Source organism: Arvicola amphibius, chromosome 1 (genome assembly GCF_903992535.2).
Source record: "Arvicola amphibius chromosome 1, mArvAmp1.2, whole genome shotgun sequence".
In the NCBI taxonomy this organism is placed as follows: Eukaryota; Metazoa; Chordata; class Mammalia; order Rodentia; family Cricetidae; genus Arvicola; species Arvicola amphibius.
In genome coordinates, this window is record NC_052047.1 from 173279839 (window position 1) to 173295887 (window position 16049).

The 16049-nt window shown below is 43.0% G+C and overlaps 1 protein-coding gene across 11 annotated transcripts in view; it reads right to left on the bottom strand.

The window, feature by feature from the left end:
- Sgms1 (sphingomyelin synthase 1) overlaps nt 1–16049 on the bottom strand; it is a 265738-nt gene that overhangs the window by 118511 nt on the left and 131178 nt on the right. For 7 of the 11 annotated variants that reach the window (XM_038344311.2, XM_038344262.2, XM_038344313.2 and 4 more), the window contains one exon: nt 10379–10421. The exons of the other annotated variants lie outside the window; for them this stretch is intronic. The gene's annotated coding sequence lies outside the window, so the exon portion shown is untranslated. The remainder of the gene's footprint in view (nt 1–10378; nt 10422–16049) is intronic. 11 annotated transcript variants of the gene reach the window in all.

Consider the following 16049-nt stretch of genomic DNA (forward strand, 5'->3'; position numbering starts at 1 on the left):
AAACCTGTACAACTGATATGTAGAAATTATATATCATTATCATGTGTAATATGATACTTTGCTAAGCCTATATTTCCCTCCGAGCGACTGACTGCAGCAAGCTTATTAACATACACATTAACTGCCATACTTCTTTTGTTGCAGTGAGACTACTTCAAATCTACTCTCAGATATGATCAGTAATATTTTGTCACCCACAGACACTATGCTGCATAATAGCTACCACTCTTGCTCAACTTCTTTTTAGTGATTACCATGTCCACAGCACAGAGAATTGGGCAACTGTGTATTGCGTACTTCCCAAACCTGCCATACAGAGAACCGCCACCAGCTCCAGCGCCATGGGTACCTGGATACCAGTACACAATAAAGCTGACTGCAGCACATGCCTCCAAGGAAGAGAAGACAGGTTGAGTATCATCCTTGGGAATCTCCTCACGGTCTCCCGAGCTACTTCTATTCCCACCACTTTACTTTACAGCCATCATTTTGAAACCCTCACTGACCTGCAGTATTACTAAGGGGATCAGCAGTCCTCGGTTCAGTCTGACAGCCCAGCAGCGCATGACACCGACTTCCTCCAGCTCCATGCTACAAATTGGCGCCCAACAATGAATGCCCAGGACAAGGGTGAATAAACCTCTAAACATCTACTCCCTTCTGCCATAAACTGAGGTGTCTCTAAAAGTATAATTCATGAACAAATTAGAGGCTATGAATACGAGACAAAAACTTGTGAGTGGGTGGGACATGCAGCACTCTGAGGTGGAGGCAGGAGAGTTACAATTGTGAGCATAGCACTGGCTACACGACAGGGAAGCTCTTGGGGGAAGAGGAGGAGAAAGGGGACAAAACAATTTTTTTTTATTTATTTGGAATCCCAGTATTTAAAATTCACTGCTTCCCATGGATGTCAATCAATCCAGCAGCATCTTAGCTTCTCGCATGCCCTTAACTGGAATCCTTCTGAAACAACAGTGTGAAGAGTCCACACAGAGCAGAGGCTTCCTGTGGCTGGATCCTCGTTCCTTACACTGGGGCAGCCTCACAGGCTGGTTCGAGAGTGAAACAGGACTAACACATAGCACTCAATGAGACTGGTGCTGCCAGAACATTCAGCAAGTACGCTGGGAATCCCCCAAACAACAAGAGTCCTCGGCTAGGTATGAGGGTCACACTCGATGGTAGTTATCAAAATCACAACACCATGTTCACTGGCGATCAGTTTATCCAATATCAAATTTTAAGCATCTTTTCTTCATCCTGGCTAAGAAAGCAAAGCAGCACCTATGGACTGAACCCCTCATCCCACCCTGCCACCACCAAACTCCCCTGACCCACACAAACATCAGCCCTGGGGCAGGGCAGCGGGGATGACCCCTTCCCCTTGACAACATCACCCACCCAGGCCCTCGCCCTTCCCCAGCATCAGGTACAGGGGTGAAACAGCCACGAGTCACTTATTCCCCAGCCTGAGGGAAGGGAGAGGAGCAGGCAATGGTGCGTACACTGACCTTACCAAAGGAGAAAGACTCCTCCCTGTCAATTACCTTCTTGCAGGTTCCACTCACAAAACCCCTGAAGGCCTCTGGGCTCATGGAGGAAAGTGTCCATGCTTAAGTCTGTTACACACATGTCCTCCCAGGCCGTAGTCTTTGTCAATTTCCACTAAACTAGAATGTCAGGCTTTCAAATTTTCACATTTAAAACAAGAATATTAAAACTTTTGAAGAAAATCACATTTTATTTAAAAAAAAACAAAGGGCAGAAATAGTTCTGGAATGACCTCTTGACCCCAGGGAGGGTAGCTGTAAATTTAAGGCTCTGTTATCTGAGTCCAACACTTAATCTAACTACCTATCTGGTGTCTGTTCCTTTGGTCTGAACGCCAGTCAGCTAAGCCTTCATTGCTTGTAAAGTATAAAACTCTTCCCAGGTGCTGGGAACCTTTTTAAGAGGAAGAAACACTCCTCTGCGAGCAACTTCATGAGAGTGGAGATTCTGATGTGGCTACCTTTGGGCTAGCTTGGCTTGCGTGCACCTTTGGGAAGTCAAAGGAGCTCTGTACTACCTTAACATCTTTGCCTGGGATACCCTTGCCCCAGATGTAAGCAGGCTTGCCCCTCACTTATGCCCATAGCTGGACGGTCCCTTCTCACACAAGACTTCACGGCTTCCATCTTCACACGAGGAAGGGCATGTTGACACACACACACGCACATAGTACACACCTCTGTCTCCCCTCCTCTCATCAGGTATAGCACACGGGTATTTCACATATATATGGCACTTACTATCGTTTTTTTCCAGTAAACGGAGTCCCACAACACAGGTTCCTTTTTCTGTCTTCCTGCTAATTGTAACAGCTGACCTCTGTCCCCTCACCAAGGCCTACAACAGGAACTCTCAAGAGGTCTGAGGCTTCTTTGGCCTAGCAGGGGCTAATGACCTAACCAGGGTTAAACTGCGGAAAATATTTAAACAACAAAAGAGGATGTGAAGAGCTTTAATTAACTAGCGCAGTGAAAAAGAGGGCTAAACTACTTAAGAATAAGATATGAGAGGTTTCGGGTCATAGACTGGCTGCCCACCTCAAAGAAAGAAACAGAGGTTCCAAAATACCCTAGTTTAAAAAAATACCATTCTAAGCCAGGCATTAGCAGCACAGGCCTTTAACTCTAGCACTGGAGAGGCAGAGGAAGACAGATTTCTGTGAGTTCAAGGCCAGCCTGTTCTATAAAAGAGCATTCCAGAACAGGATCCAAAGCTACACAGAAAAACCCTGTCTTGAAAAAAACAAACACCACCAACAACAAGCTAGATGAAAATCGTGGCAATTATGCATTCCTCACCAGATCCTCTCCTTCCAGCGTGGCCTCAAGTGACTAAGGAGTATGTCTACCTAACACCAGGCAGATCATTTACTCTTTAGCCACATGGAACATGGAAGACTTCGTGCCACTAAGAGCACATTATCAAAGGATATTTAAGCATGTAGAAGAAATGCATGCATTGTATAGGGTAAAATAAATATGAAAGACTTGTGATTTTAATTTCGTGTCTTCTTTTTAAAAGCATACCTATTCATAGGCATAAGAATGGAAGCCTCTACACCAAAATACTTTTATGTAGTGGTTTTTAACTTTCTTTTTATTTTGTTCTGTTTGTTTGTTTGAGAAAATGTCTCTTTCGATAGCCCTGGCTGTCCTAGAACTCAAATGATATGCCCACTGGCCTGAAAATCAGAGACTTGCCTGCCTCTGCCTCCTGAGCGCTGAGAACAAAGCATGCACCACCATAGTCTTAAATTTTCTTTAAAATCTGCACAGCAAAACTTCTCTAGAGTCCCATTCAGAGCGGAGAGCCGAGCTTGGCGGGACACACCTCTAACCACAGCATTAAGGAAATACAGCCCATCTCCAAAACGTTATGGATTGGTAACACAAAAAGGAGTGGGAAGGAAGAGGGGACGGGTGTTAGGGGGAAGAGGGCATTCTACTTTAGGTAATGACAGGCACATGAGAATAAATTCTGAAATCTGTACACCACTGCCAGAGCTGTCCTTCACTGTGGATGCTTAATAAAATTCTAGTCCTAGCCCTGGCTGTACCGGAACTTGCGTCATAGACCATGGCTGGCCTCAAAAGAGATCCTCCTGCCTCTGCCTCCCGAGCACTGGGAATGATAGCATGGGCCCTACTGAGAAGACTAAACTAGGCTAGCACACCTCACAAGCAGACACACCCTCCAAGTCTAAACTGAAATGACCCTGCTCTAAGGAAGCCCCAGGTCCAGAAGGAAGTCCCCACTGCTCCAAGGAGAAAGCTGTCACCACACCACAGCTTCGGAATGCCTTTGTGTGGATGTGATATGCAAGAAAATTCCCAGTTTTGTCTGGCACTCCTGTGTGAAGGCAGCGAGGCAGAGCTAAGCAGTCTGGGAAATCAGATGGTCTCCGATCAAGTTTGGGCTCCTTTATCTTCTAAGGACATGATCTCTGGCAGCTTCACCACCTCACAAGCCTCAGGTTGGTCTCTCAGTGAGCAGCTAAGATTGTTTCCGGGATTTTGATGACAAATTAAATATTCATCTGTGGGGCTGGGAGTGGCTCGGTGATAGGGTACTTCCCTGTCATAGAAGAGGCACCTGGGTTCAATTCTCAGTACCAGGGGTAGGAAGGAAAAAACAATGATTAAAATATTTATCAGGACGAATAGTTATTGTTAACCCATTAACATTCCGAAAACCTAAATATATAGGCTTTTAACCTAATTTTAAAATAAACATAACACAGAATGAATGTCATGCCCCTAAGTTCCAAGTCTGAGTCCTCCAGGACAACCTCTTGAGAGTCACCAATCTGAGTCGATGCATGGTATCTAAGTGGATGTCTTGTTTTTCACTTGGTTATACCTACAGTGCTAGGTTTCTCCCCCAGGCTATGATAAACCTCAGTTCCAAGGGCCCTCTGCTAAAATGGATTTAATTGCTGAACTAAGTTTGTGAACTATATAAGATTTCTAGAAAAACCTCATCGTTTCTTCTCTAGTATCAGCCTCACTAGGTTCACACAGAAAGGACAGGATGATGATAAATATGAAACCAGACACCACAGCAGAGCCTGCATCAGAAATAGAACGCTCTTTTAATAAGGTCTCATAACAACCATCTCTGCAAATGATGAAAATAGTAAGTGTTGAAAATTCCTCAAGAATTAAACACATATTCTTAAATTCAGCTTCAAAAGGATGTGGAAGCACACGGTGCCATTTCCAGACCATAGACCATGGCGTATAGTCCACAGCACAGATCCCGAGCCCAGAGACCATGGAGTACAGTCCCTGTCACAGATCAGAGCCCAGAGAGCTCCAGTGTTGACCAGGGTTAGGTTCAAAAGCCAATAAAAGTTTATTTGGAGGACATACACTTGCTGAGATTCCACACAAACTGCTCTGTTCCCAGAAAAGACACCAATGCAGTGTCTGGCCAGAAATTCCCCAGCAGCACCTGGCCAGAGTCAAGCTCACTGATTCTTTATTATCCCACAGGCAATGGGAAGGGCTATAAAGGAAGGGACTGAGTCAGAGCTAACAGTAATACTCAGGTTAGAGAACAGATTGGCATGTTCCAGTCCTAAGCACTGGCCCCATTCCCACAGGACACAGTGCCTGACTCTGTACATCCGGGTAGGCATGCCAGGTTCAACTACTGTTTCGATTCTAGCAACCGGTTCTTTTACCTTAATTGTCATGTGTGCTTTCTGAGGCAGGTCTTGCCAGGTATCAAGTTTCCCAGCTAGATAATGGGATCCATTACTAGGGACCCAAAGGTGATCTTAGACCATGGAAACAGTCTGAGATTAACTCTGAAATAGCATCGTAAAATTCCAAAGATAAAAGAACCTTACAAATGCAGAGGGGCTCAGCAGAAATAATAGCACTAGGACGGTAAATAATTTGAAAACAACGACAACAAAACATTCCAATAGTCCCGTTCTACCCCCTTAGCTTCAGCTTTTCTATTTTGTGCTGTTTTCATTTTTATCAACATAAAACAGATATAACGCATCGTTTCTTAATTAAAAACGAAGTCCTTAACCTTTGTGGTGGTGTAAATGAGAATAACTCCAGCCGTTGGTGGAACTGTTTGGGAAAGACTGAAACGTGTCTCATAGGAGAAAGTGTGTCACTGGGGAGAGGGGTGAACTTGGAGGTTTCAGAAGCCCATACCTGGCCCAGTCTCTCTATCTCTCACTATCCTTAATTTGAAGATAAAATGAGAACTCTCAGCTCCGGTTCGCTGGCAGCCATGAAGGTTATGGACTCACCATCTGAAACTCTAAGTGGTACCCCAATCAAATGCGTTCTTTTGTGAATTGCCTTAGTCATGGTATCACTACGCAGCTGTAAATACTCACTAAGACACTCTCCTCCCTTCTTCCTTTTTCCTTCCAGTTTAGAATCTCTAAACCTCAATCTAAATCTTTTTGAGGTTCACATGAAGCCCATGATGAATCCAAGGCCTTTCTAAGCCTCAACCTCAAATGTTCAAGAAGCCACTCCTGAACCCAATGTCCAGGGCATTGGGCAGGCTAAGATGCTGAGCTGCTCCCTCCTTTGCGGGGCTGAGACTGAGTGATGCTAGGCATGTGCTCTACTGCTGAGTCACAGCCCAGCCTGCTGGGAATAAACAACTCAAAGGGCAAAAGCAGCCACCGTCTTGAGAGTTCCCTAGTGCTGGCCTCTTGTACGCGATCATGTTCAGTCCAACATGGTGGTGCACACCTTTAATCCCAGCATTTGGGAGGAATACGCAGACAGATTTCTGTAAATTGAGGCCAGCCTGGTCTGCATAGCAAGTTCCAGGGCAGCAAAGACAACATAGTGAGTCTCAGTCTCTCTGTCTCTCTCTGTCTCTCTCTCTGTCTCTCTCTCTCTCTCTCTCTCACACACACACACACACACACATGAAAAGAAAAAAGAAAGACACATAGAAGGAGAGAGAAACAAAGGAAGAAAATATCAAGTTCAACCTGCCATAGCCATAAACAGTCACAAAGTAGCAGCTGTCCCAACTAATATGAGACAAAGTTTTAAAGCCTAATCCCATTCCATGGTAAACAGCATTCACTTACAGCTTAGTGGGAATACAGAGATACACACTCATTTGTTATATAAAAAACACCACCTCTTAATAAATGTAACTCACAGCCTATAAGCCCAAAGCCAAAGCCCCATGGCTTTATCTCAATAAAAAGGGAATAACAAATTCAAACTTTCACTAAAATAAAAACAAAATAATAAATCCAAAGAGGAAACAATAAATTCATATTGCTTCATATGGGAAAAGTCTCAGTTTACCTTGATGTTGAAATAATAGTTGGAAAGTAAATTTGCTACTGTTGGTTCCGAGTCCTGGTGCATCACATGTCAAATGACTACCAAAAAGAAAGCAAACAGGTTGGGGATGAAGCTGAGGGGCAGAGCACTTGCTTAGTGTACCCAAGGTCTTGGCTCAGTTCCCAGCACCACAAGATAAATTTTAAAAAATAAATAAATAAAACAAATGGAAAAGAAATGGATTTGTGAATTATTTCTGAAGTGCTTTTTAGAGTCTTCCAAGTGTTTACTTTTTAAAGCAATACTTTGGGATTGTGAATGGCCATTGTGACTGACCCGATTGCACAGCTTCCCTTCAAGTTGCCATTAAAATGATAAGATAGCAAAATAATGACAAATCCATAAAGAGAGAAGAAATGAAAGCCACACCACAGAAGATAAAGGACACTGGGGCACTGTGCATTCTGGAAAGAGGAGCAACTATGTAGGCTGAGAAGCCAAAGCACACCCACTGAAGTTCCCTCAGGGCTGAGGACAGAGGGACCAAATAACACTGAAAAGGCAGCCTGCCTAAAAGTCCACAGAAAAACTCTCACCTTATACCATTTACAAAAATTAAGTTAAAATGCATTTGAGCTGTACAAAGTAAGATCTAAAACTAAAATTCCTAGAAGAAAATGCAAGAACGAAGGCTCAAGGCATGTAATTTGTCAACAGATTTCTTGGTTGTTGCTGTAGGAATTCCTACTGCCAGTAGCCTATAAGTTACTTGCCCCACGTTAGGCGACAGATGAAGAAGGATGCTTACAAGAAATCCCACACTAGTCTGTCTTCAGGTTGTGACATCAAAGACCCAGGCAACCAAAGTAATACAGACCAGAATTATATCCAGTGTAAAAGCTTCTGCACAGCAAAGGAAGAAATCAACAGAATGGAAGGCAAGCTACAAAGCAGGAGGCTGCATTTGCAAACCATGAATATGAAAGGTATGAACAGCCAAATGTAAAGATCTCTTAGCACTCAACAACAAAACCCTAAGTAACCAAAAATTTATGCACAGACATCTCCCTGGATGACAAACAAATGGTCAACTGTACATGAATAGATGTTCAGCATCACTAATCGGGGTAAGCAAGTCAAAAAGCAAAATCAAATGTTGCTGCCTACATATTAGAATGGTAATTAGCAAAAACAGACAATGACAAGTATTGACAAGACTGTGGAGAAACTGGAACCCTTGTACACTCTTAGAAATGTAAAATGGTACAACTGGTATGAAACACACACAGACAATCCCTCGAAAGTTAAAGAGAGAACTATCGTATGATCTAGTTTATGAAGTATATCTGAAATAATTGAAAATAAGATTTTGAAGAGATATTTGCATATCAGTATTCACTATGGCAGTTTTAGCAATAGCCAAGATTAGAAGACACAATACTATATGTCTACTGACAAATAACTGGGTAAGGAAAAGATGATTGCCTTGTCAATGGAAGAGTATTCAGCCCTGAGAAACAAGACAGTATCATGTGCTGCAACATGCACGGATGGTCAGGTTATTAGGAAGCAACTAGCCTCAAAGAGACAACAGATTCCATTGACAAAGGAAAAGAAAGAAAGATGATTTCAAGGGCCTAGGGAGAGGGAGAAAGAACCATTATTCCATAGAGTAAGTAATACTTTTTCCAAGATGAAAAAAGTCTCAAGATCCTTTATTTAAAAGATGTAATTAACACTACCTACTTATACTAAACATGATTAAGAGGGTAAACGATGTGATTCACACTTTATTAAACATAGGAAAAGAGGAATGAAGAGATTATCCTGGATTATCTAAACGGGTCCAGTGTAATCAAAGAGTTCTGAGAAAGGAAAAGGGGCAGAGAGAGGAGCCAGTCAGAATCATACAGTGTAAGAAATAGCTGATCCATCATTTCTAATTTTGATGACAGAAGAGAGCAAGAAAGTCATCAAACTGATGCTAAGTGAAAAACTACAAATATCAGGGAAAGTGAGGGAGAGAGGAGGGGAAAGAAGAAGAAAAAGGGAAGGAAAAAGAAAGAGGGACTGTGGAAGGGAGCCCCCAGCATGGGATTTCCGAATTCTTGGGATAAAGAAAAGTGTTAACTATTTCCTAGAGGCATAAAACATCCCATGCAGCCAACTAGGAAGCAGAATGGCTGTTGCATGACAACATATATCACAACACTCAGCCAAAACCAAATAATTCTCATAACTTAGCAAATATTAATACTTAAATGCAGTCTAGAACACAGCTGCACTAAGAGAAATGGAAATCTGGACATAGTGGCACATATCTAATAGTCCCAGAGGCTGGGATAGGAGGACTCTAAGTTTGAGGTCAGTGAAAGCCCACAGTCTTTCCCACCCCTCATAAAAGGAGAGAAGGAGAAGGTGGAGGAAGAAAAGAAGTAAAAGAAGAGTGGGTGGGGGTAGGAATGGCAAGTGAATTCCAGCAGTCAAAGGTCACCTTTAATTCTTCATCAGGAAATAGAACAGGTATCTAACATTTTTGAAGAAGCCACTAAAGTAACACTTAAAGATCTTCTATATTTTGAAACAGATGCATGAATACCAGAAAATACAACCAAAAGAGCTAAATTGTCCCATCTTTAGTCAAAGGGGAGATGGGAAACTATTAACCATTGTGGTGGATAGTTTTATATCAATTTGACATAAGCTAAAGGCATTGGAGAGGAGGGAGCCTCAGTTAAGAAAATGCCTTCATAAGATCCCTGTGCTGGTGGTGAAGGGTTTTATAAGAAAGCAGGCTAAACAAGCCATCGAGAGCAAGCTAAAAAGCAGCACCCTTCCATTGCTTCTGCATTGGTTCCTGCTTCCAGGCTCCTGTCCTAACTTCCCTCAATGATAAACAGCAATATGAAAATATAAGCTGAAATAAACCCTTTCCTACCCAAGTTGCTTTGGTCATGGTGTTTCATCATAGCAATAGTAACCCTAACTAAGACACCAATGTATATGCAACAACTTTAAAAATAAATAAAATGAACAAGAAGAACAAAAAAAAAAACCCAAACAAACAAGAAAACAAAGAAAGGAGAAAAGATAGTGATCTCATAGAAGCAGTGATATAAACTGTTCCAAATGGAGGTCCTGGGGGTTTCCCAGTCCAAAGAATGAAGCCAGCAACTGTCCTACATTACACAAATGGATACCTGCAGTTTAGACTCGGGTGCCAGCATCATACAAAGAGTCCATAAAGTCCGAATGGCAAACAGCGAGCACGCCATACTACGCCGTGCGAAGTGCAGTCAACACTCTAAAACATGACTCCTACAATGAAAATGCTGATGCAACTTATTCAATTATATACTTGAAAGAATAGCATAAATATGTGCTTGTTAAATATACATGTAGAACTAAATTAATTGTTTGACTGCTTCATCTGCAGCACTCTCCATCTTTATATATTCAAGTTGGCCATGATCGTTTCTCTAGCTCGTCTCAGAAGACAAACAGACACTAGAACATAAAAGCATTAAACATCCATTTACCTCAGTCATGCTGCTACTTTTCTTCATCAGTCTTGCATCCAGTCTAGGAGGAAATAAGTAAATTAAAGTACATTCTTCATACAATAAGCTGCTTATAAGGAAAAAAAAACAAGGTCATCACTACCCCCTCCTTATCTGTCCACTGAGAAATAAATGTTCTTCCCTCCTTGCCAACTTTACCCCAGTTATCCTGGTGGAGAGACCAGGTTTGTGATTGGGCAAACAAGCAGAGCAAGCCCATGTCTGGTGCACTCCAGACCCGTCTGAGGATATATCGTCAGACTTGCAGGCATGCACCGAATGAAGCAGCCCCTTTCCGTTCATATTAACTGTTAACTTTCTATTGAAACTGATACAGTGGGGACGTACATTTTTCAAACTGTAAAGATTAGAACTCTGGCAGAAAAGGATAGCGAGATGTTTATAGTGGCCTTTGTATCATAATACGATCAACAGCAGCTAAGTGGAATAAGCATGGACACATAGAGGTGCCCATGATCGAAGAACCTGTACACAGATGTGAACCCTGGACCCAACAATTAGGCATGCTTCTTTGCCCTGCTTCAGCAGATTTTCCCAACTAAATCTAACATGACCCTTTCAACATGTATGTGTGAATAATGAAATTTAAGATACATGTATGTAAATCAAAATACTACAGAGAGACAGTACCTTTAAAAATGGCAGCCTGGCACAGTGGCACATACTTATTTTTAATTTAAATTTAACACTCAAAAAAACTGAGTAGAACTACTAAGTCTGAGGCCAGTCTTGGCAACAGAGTGAATTTAAGAACAACCTAACCTACAAATTGAGACCTTGTCTCAAAATAAATATGGTGTAGGAGGTCCTTATATCTATGTGTTGTTTTTATTGGTTAATGAATAAAGAAACTGCTTTGGCCTGTAGCAAGGCAGAACTTAGCTAGGCGGGGAAAACTAAACTGAATGCTGGGAGAAAGAAGGTGGAATCAGTGAGATGCCATATAGCTGCCAGAGACAGATGCATGGAACTTTGCCAGAAGGCCATGAGCCTTCTGGTAAAATATAAAATAATGGAAATGGGTTAATTCTAGATGTAAGAGCTAGCTAGCAATACACTTAAGCTATTGGCCAAGCAGTATTGCAAATAATATAGTTTCTGTGTGATTGTTTTGGGGGTCTGGGTAGCCAGGAACTAACTAGTGGCCTCTTATAACAAAATACATTAAATAAACCACATTTAAATATTAATAAACATTTGTATTACTGTCACACATACAAACAGAAAAACAATAAAGAAAGGAAAGGAAATGAAGGGAAAGGAAAGGAGGAAGGAAAGGAAAGGAAGAAGGAAGAAAGGAAAGAAGGAAGGAAGGAAGGAAGGAAGGAAGGAAGGAAGGAAGGACAGACAGACAGACAGACAGACAGACAGACAGACAGACAGAAAGAAAGAAAGAAAGAAAGAAAGAAAGAAAGAAAGAAAGAAGAAAGAAGGAAGGAAGCCTGGCTTTGAGCACACAGGTTCTGCCTGGAGGCAGATACAGGGACCCTTATTACTCAGAAAAGTCTCTGAGTTTGAGAATCCACATAACTGGGTCAAATTAAAGATTTTAAGAAAAAGAAGTAGAGGGTAGCTGGCCGAGAGCTAATCTTATTCAGGAAGATGCTGTCCTGCTAAGGATGAAAGTGCTTTGGCTGATGGGTGGCCAATGGCAGGGTCTCCAGAGACTATGACGGGGTGTTGTTCATGACAGACAGCTGGGAAAGGGCCTTCCCATTATGAAGTGAGACTGAACTGTTGAAGATAACATGGGGGGAGAGAAGGAAAATAAGAATAAGGAGACTGCCAAAGGGGGGTTGATTTCCTTTCTACAGGTAAACAACAACAAACTCCATAGTAAAGATAACACAATTTATATATGGTGGAAGCTAGAAGTTACTAATGCACTGCTCCACTTAGTCTTCCAAGTCCCAGAGCAAATGCTGAAGTTTGGTTCCCTCCAGTCCATGGGAACCAAGAATCTCCAAACAATGCAACTAAATTAGTAGGTGAGGCAAGCTGTACCAGGCAGGGCCACTGATGCTATCAACAAAGGACACATGTTCACAGGAATAAACACACATGGTTGGATATAGGATCTGACGTGTAGTCCCTGCCCAAGCGCCACTCAAATCAGAAGGCTCATGTCATTCAGAATCCATTCTTACAAATTACCCATAAACCCAATGACCATCTCTGTGAAGCAGGCACACTAGCCACTCTGTACCCAGGAGAAGACCTTTCAAAAGAAACCTTCCTACACCCCACCTGCTAGTTCTGAAACCTGCTAAATGTCCCAACTATTCTCCTACAGCTGTTCTGTAACAAGAGACACCAGAAGCACACAGTGTCCCTCATGGGCAGCTGCTCATGTACTCCGGTACCACCAGTTACTGAGGAACCCCGAGAACACCACCTTCCCACAACGTGCCAAGCCTCTGTGAATATTTCCTTTGTATAATAAGTAATTTCAAAGAGCAGGGTCAAAACAGGAACATAGTTCAAAAAGGGAAGTTTCTGTTATGTCACTTGAGAAAAAAAACAGTAACTACTTTAAAAAGACAGTGTGTGTGTGGTAGCCAAGATATGTGCCTGAAAAGGTTCTCCTGCATCCTCAATGATAAATATAAAACTGGACCTCAATTGCAATCGCAGACTGTCAGTCCCTGAAAGCATGGCGTAGAGTGCTGAAGGAAGCCTTGAAGCCACAGCCTAATCAGATGGAGACAACTCAGAGGCTATGTAACTTCTCTGGGGTTATACCAGGAGAGGGGGAAAGGCCCCAAGTCACGCTTGCTGAACTACTTGGGCTATAGCGACCATGACAGCTTTGGCTTCATGATGAAAGCCCCCGAGACTGTCTCAAACCGTTCTGCAACACTTCCGTCTTCTAGTTTCAAGTTATTTGGACTCTGATCTTGAGAAAGGTGTTGGAAGTCCCTTCTCCTTGTGCGATGTTTTGCTAGTAAGGAGCTTTAAGACAGGAAGTACAGAAGGCCTGGATCCACTCAGGATCTGTCCTGTGAGTACAGCGCTGAACTGTGAGGGCAGTCAGAGCACCCTGGGGAGTTTCCTTGTGTGAGTCTCAGTGCGGCCAAAGAGCAGGCTTGCAGGTGTTTTGTGATGACACAAATCTTTCTGGGACTAGATAAGCAGGTAGCCCATAGACCAGACATACACAGATGAATGGCTACAGAGTGAAGTCCCCAGTTCTCCTTGCAGCTATGACTTTAAACATTCACTTAGGATCCAGCTAAAATAAACAAGAGAGAGAGAGAGAGAAACTAAACAAGACCTGAACAACAATGATACCACTGACAGACTAACATGGAAGGGAGAACTGGGGAGTGCTGAGTCCCAGCAGGAGAAACGGTCTTCCTGGGGGAATAGCCCCCAGCTGGTTACCCAACATCAAGTGGTCAACCCTGAGATCACATACATACAAGTAACATCATTACACAGAATGAGCAGATGTTTTGATGTGTGTGTGTGTGTGTGTGTGTGTGTGTGTGTGTGTGTGTAAAGCATTAAAGAAAAAGAGACCATCCATGATTTTGAGAGAGACTATGGACAGGGAGAATGAATGGTGGGGGGTTGGAAAGAAGAAAGGGATAGGGAAAAATGTAACTATAATTTGAAAATAATACTATTTTTAAGGTAAGGCAGAAATTGTAGAGATGAACCCAGTGACAGGCAGAAGATTGTAGGTAGGGGTTCTCCTACTCCTCAGAGTTCTGGTATGACAATATTTAAATGCCTCGGGGCTTACTACTGGTGATTTTCTCCCAAGAAAAACACACTGCAGTGGGAAAAGACCCACGAGCAGAAAGGAGTGGACATAAGAGCCACTGCTGAGGAAGGAAAAAATGAAAGTGGACAGGGCTTTGTAGGACACGGGCAAGATCCCTTTCCAGTCTTCCTTCATCAGGAAGTACCAAGATGGCATTCTGATCGGCTGGCCGGCTGGTCAGTTTGTTGGCCACAGGCAGCGGCTGCTCAGAAGCAACACTGAGAGGCAGTGGCATTGTGTCACCATTATGTGCCATGCACAGATGGTGTGGAAATGCAGCAAGCCTGATGCAAGCCAATTTCAGTTATTCGTTCTTGGAGGGAGACGATGGGTAATTAGACATCAAAACTATAGAGAGCAGTAATAGCACAAGAGCAATTTAAAAAAATTTTCCCACTAAGACTGTACTTTATTAGAACAATTTTTAAAAAGCTGAAAAATCTTTCTTACAAGCAATACATTGTGTAAATTAAGAGTCTGACTTTAAAAAACTTAAAAGACAAAATATGAAGACAGGTTAACCAGGTCACTAGCATCCAGTGAAGATAGTTTAACCAGGCCACTAGCACCCCGATGAAGACAGGTTAACCAAGCCACTAGCACCCCAGTGAAGATAGGTTAGCCAGGACCTCCCTTCCTCCTCTCTAATAAGTGAAGAAGGGTCTTTGCAACTCTGCCATCTCTCTTAAGGTGTCAGAACACTCCAGGTATAGTCTCTGGCTCTCCAGGCTGCAAAGTTCAGTCTCCCTCTAGAGCAGTGGTTCTCACCCTTCCTAACACCGTGACCCTGTAATACAATTCCCCAAGTTGTGATGACCCCCAACCATAAAATTATTTTCGTTGCTACTGTAATTTTGCTACTCCTGTGGCTTGTAATATACATATCGGATATACAGGATATCTGATATGTGACCCCAAAGAATGTCACAGTCCACGGGTTGAGAGCTGCTAGTCTACACTAGCTGCTAGTCTACACTCGCCCGAGGCTTCCTGCTGCCAGCGCTTCTCACAGGAAAATCATCCCGTGCCTTCATCTCCCCTTCAGTGCGTGGTCTTAGCTGTTTGAGACCAACCAAGAGAACATTCAAGGGATGACCTGGGTGTCTTCTCCCAAGCTTTCTTGAAACTGCCAGAATTCCCAGAAAGCCAAGCTTCTCCTGGGAAACAGAGTGCTCTCTTCTCTGAGGGGCTAGGCTGTGTTGTAAAGGAAAACACACAACTTTCTCAAGTACCCCGTGGTGTACCCCTTCTCAGCTTGCCTCTGAATCTGGCTTTCCTTCCTTTTCCCTCAGGAAAGAACAGTTGACTGGAGGGATTATGAGCAGTGATGTCCTAAGGGGAAGACAGAGTTAGCAACTGCAATCTGCTAATATGTGGGAGTTGAAGGAAAAGATTTGGGGCCACGGGGACTCGAGAGAGATAGGATACACGCTTAAGGAAAGTGTAGAAACGACTGTGTTCCAGGAACTGGTGAAGAAATGTTCTGGATGACACACACTGATGAAAGCAGGAAGCAGTGGAGGCTGGAATGTGCCCTGGAGCACTCCTTCTCATCGAGGGAGCAGGTTCCAGGAAGGAAAAGGCACTTCGTCACTTCACTGGGCAGATGGTGGGGACACACTTACAAACTGACAGCACCAAGGTAAACAAAAAACATCGAAACAGGAGTACTCCCTGCTAGGGGTCTCATCTGAACCCATGAGCCAAGACCGGCAGGCCAAGAAACACTCTTCTGTGGTTCACTGATGGGAACTGCTAGGTATGGGACGAAGAACAGGGTCTTCTTCATCCGAGAAGACATAGTTCTCACATTCTAGAGTGAACCAAATATGGATGACCATGGCTCGGGAAAATGAAATC